Source organism: Notothenia coriiceps, unplaced genomic scaffold (genome assembly GCF_000735185.1).
Source record: "Notothenia coriiceps isolate Sejong01 unplaced genomic scaffold, NC01 NC01_scaffold00032676, whole genome shotgun sequence".
Taxonomy (NCBI): Eukaryota; Metazoa; Chordata; class Actinopteri; order Perciformes; family Nototheniidae; genus Notothenia; species Notothenia coriiceps.
In genome coordinates, this window is record NW_011365377.1 from 75,729 (window position 1) to 79,574 (window position 3,846).

At 40.2% G+C, this 3,846-nt stretch overlaps 1 long non-coding RNA gene across 1 annotated transcript; it reads right to left on the reverse strand.

The window, feature by feature from the left end:
* Nucleotides 1–222: 222 nt before the first annotated feature.
* Nucleotides 223–1,529, reverse strand: LOC104961000 (uncharacterized). Its single transcript, XR_800046.1, has 3 exons — nt 924–1,529; nt 424–490; nt 223–320 (listed from the first exon to the last, which is right to left on the reverse strand). It is a non-coding gene; the product is annotated as an uncharacterized lncRNA (long non-coding RNA).
* Nucleotides 1,530–3,846: the final 2,317 nt, after the last annotated feature.

Consider the following 3,846-nt stretch of genomic DNA (forward strand, 5'->3'; position numbering starts at 1 on the left):
TCCTTGTGTTTTTTTTTGAGGACTGTGAAATTTGGACGAATGTTGCAATAAGGCAACAGCTGGGACATGTTGCAAGGTGGGTTGCAGAGAAGGCAAAGCTGTTGCCTTATTGCAACATTCGTCCAAATTTCACAGTCCTCAAAAAAAAACACAAGGATCTCNGTGTGTGTGTGTGTGTGTGTGTGTGTGTGTGTGTGTGTGTGTGTGTGTGTTTACCTTGAGCGTGTCGTTCAGTTTGTCGTCCTGCTCCTCCAGGTGAGTGAACTCCTTCTTCAGTTCTGAGTTTCTCCGGAGCAGCCGCCGCTTCTCCTCCTGCCGAACTACACACACACACACACACACACACAAATACACACACACACACGTATTAGTACAGGTATTAACACACACACACTTTTATAAATAACTCAGAGCGTTGCTCACCGGTCTTGTGTGTGACGTAGGACTGGACGAAGTTCTGCGGCCACGACATGTTCTCTTTGTTCAGCACCTGCACACACACACACACACACACACACACACACACACACACACACACACACACACACATTATTATAAAACCAGCTTCCTCCCACAGTCCATAAGACTTTGAAACACCTGAACTTCTTAAGATCTCTTCTGATCCTGTACATCAGATTCCATGTACTTGTACACAGACTCTTCGGGCACTATTTATATTGTATTTGTAACGTTCACGTCTCAGAACATTCTCTTGCACTATCGTATCTGTTTTATTAGTTTGATGTCCGATAGATATTCATGTAGCTCTGTTGGAGGAGGACTTCAGTTTGTCATCTCCTCTGTAGCTGCTGCATGCTGAGAGAGACTTGAACCTTGACTAATCTAACTAGAACGAACACACATATTATTATTATATTATTAACTTCTATATATATATATAATAAAGGTGGGGGGTGCAGTACCTTCTTCTGGCACTTGGGGCAGTACCAGGGTCCCCGGGGGGGGGTCCTGAGGGGGGGGTGCAGGCAGGTGGGATGAAAGGCTCGCGGACAGACGTGACACAGCTGGAGCTCTCCTTCCTCCTGACACACCGCACACACATCCTCATGCTCCACGTCCTCCTGAGGACACACACACACACACACTTTAAAGAGGCCCTCGTTCTGCTCCTGTAGTGTGTGTTCTATAGGTTTTAGTGCATGTAAATGGTCTGCAGAGGGTTACAAATCCCAAGGTTCCGGAACACGGTGACATCACAACGGAATTCTCACGCTCCTATTGGCTAGAAGCTCCAACACATTGTACGTGATAGACTAATGGGGGCGGGACATCTCTAAGTGGTTGAGCAATCACACCAGAGCCGGCCAGCTAACCAATCAGAGCAGAGCATTGTTAGAATCCTTGTGCTGACCTATAACTGTTGCTAGGCAGAATAGAGTCAAAGTAAAAGTACTTAGTTACTGTGTGTATCAGGGCAGACTTTCTTTAGGTACAATAATAAGTACCGTAATTTTCGGACTATAAGCCGCGCCTTTTTTCCCATTTTTCGACGCTGCGGCTTATATAACGGTGCGGCTAATCTATGGATTTTTACAGCTAACGGCCACTAAGGGACCTCCTAAATCTATGGATTTTACAGGTTACAGNTATGATATAAGGATATTTTCATATAATATTATTATAAAAATTGATTACTGTTACTTTTGAACTAATTAATGTAAAGCCTTTTTCCTATTTTTATCCGATACGCCCTTTTTCTTAGTTCATATGAGATAAAATCTTAGTTCCAAAAAGGCGCATGTGACTTTATTCCGAATTAAAAAAAAAATAGAAGAATATTTTTTTTCAATGAGTCAAAATATTGTTCATTAAGTATATTGTCATCCACATGTTTATGATGTTTTCATATTAAAGATTGAATTTAATAAACAAAGTCAGGACAAAGTATGGTCATTTTTTGTTTTGGCTCTCCTGTAAAGTTGGTCAAATGTCACTTACGCCCCTCTGGTTCTCACCCCTCGATATTGTCACGCTGAAGATTGCAATCAACATTGATGTCAGACATTGAAAATAAACTAAAATGAACAAACAAATAAAGAGCCCATTCATTATTCAGTTATTTATTACGATTTAATTCAATTATATGAACATTTTGTACATTTTTTGTCCACTTTAGCACACAAAACATTCTCCCTCAAAGGTCCTGCGTCATGCTTTTCTGGTTGTTACCCGTCCCTTGTGTTCTGTAGCTTCTGCATGTGAACACTGCACTCTTCCACCTGCAAAAAAAGATACTTCACAATATTAACAAAACCTAATAATCATTGTCACCTTGCTCCCAGAACAAGAGTACTGGTAACCGGGAACGTGGGTCCGTATGAGGAAACGTACCTCTGAGTGATGTCTTTGCTCACTTTCTTGGAGGTGGCTGTCAGCAGCGACCCGAGGTCCTCCAAGAAGAAATTAATAGCAAAAGCTGGAGAAATATGGACGTGTGAGGAGACCTTCTCAAAAGGATATGTGTTTTCCCACCTGGTTGCCTTTACCTACGTGGAAATCATAGCCCCGCCCACCTCCCCCCTAGAATTTGGCCATCCCCTGATCGACCTTAATCTCTCTGAACTTTAAAAATCAAAAACATGAATACAAGCATCTACAAACTTTAAAAACAAAATAATCACATGTAAAAAGACATTTAAATACGTTTAATAGTCTGACAAGTCATTTTAAATTGTTATTTAGGGAATGTAAACACATACGGGGAAATCTCAGCCTGAGGAGAAGACAAGAAACGCATGTGAAATAACCTGAAGGGTTGTATCTGTGTGTGTGTGTGTGTGTGTGTGTGTCTACAATGTGTGTGTGTGTGTGTGTGTGTGTGTGTGTGTGTGTGTGTGTGTGTTGTGTGTGTGTGTGTGTGTGTGTGTGTGTGTGTGTGTGTGTGTGTGTGTGTGTGTGTCTACAATGTGTGTGTGTGTATACAGTGTGTGTGTAGCAGTTTCTCTCCAGGGAAATCTGCCGGCCTCTGCAGCATCGACGACACACCCTGCACAGAATATATAAATAAATAAAAACACGCATATACTGTATATATACGACATACATATATATACACATATATATATATATATACATATATATACAGATATACATACACATATATATACACACATATACACATATATATATGTGTATATATATACACATATATGTGTATATATATACACACATATGTGTATATATATATACACATATATGTGTATATATATATATGTGTATATATATACACATATATGTGTATATATATATATGTGTATGTATATCTGTACATATATGTATATACACATATATGTGTATATATATATATGTGTATATATATATATGTGTATATATATACACATATATATATGTGTGTATATATGTGTATGTATATCTGTATATATATATACACATATATATATATATGTGTGTATATATATATACACACATATATATATACACACACAGGCCTGTGTATGATCCTCAGGAGGAGCTGCAGCTCAGTGATTCATGACACACAAACACCAAAATATGTGTAATTATGTAGAAACTGAGTCCATGGCCCTTTCTCATTTCATCAAATCCCCCTCCTCGTATCCTCAACTCCTTGGTTCTCCGGTAGTGACCCGGATATGAATTTCAGCGCGCCATGTTGAAGGACATCTCATTTCTCTAAATGCACTTCGAGGACCGAGGATCGAGCGTCGAGGAGGCTCTCTGGAGGAGCTCTAACCGAGGAGAGAGGAGGCTCTCTGGAGGAGCTCTAACCGAGGAGAGAGGAGAGAGGAGAGAGGAGGCTCTCTGGAGGAGCTCTAACCGAGGAGAAGAGTGTCTACAATGTGTGTG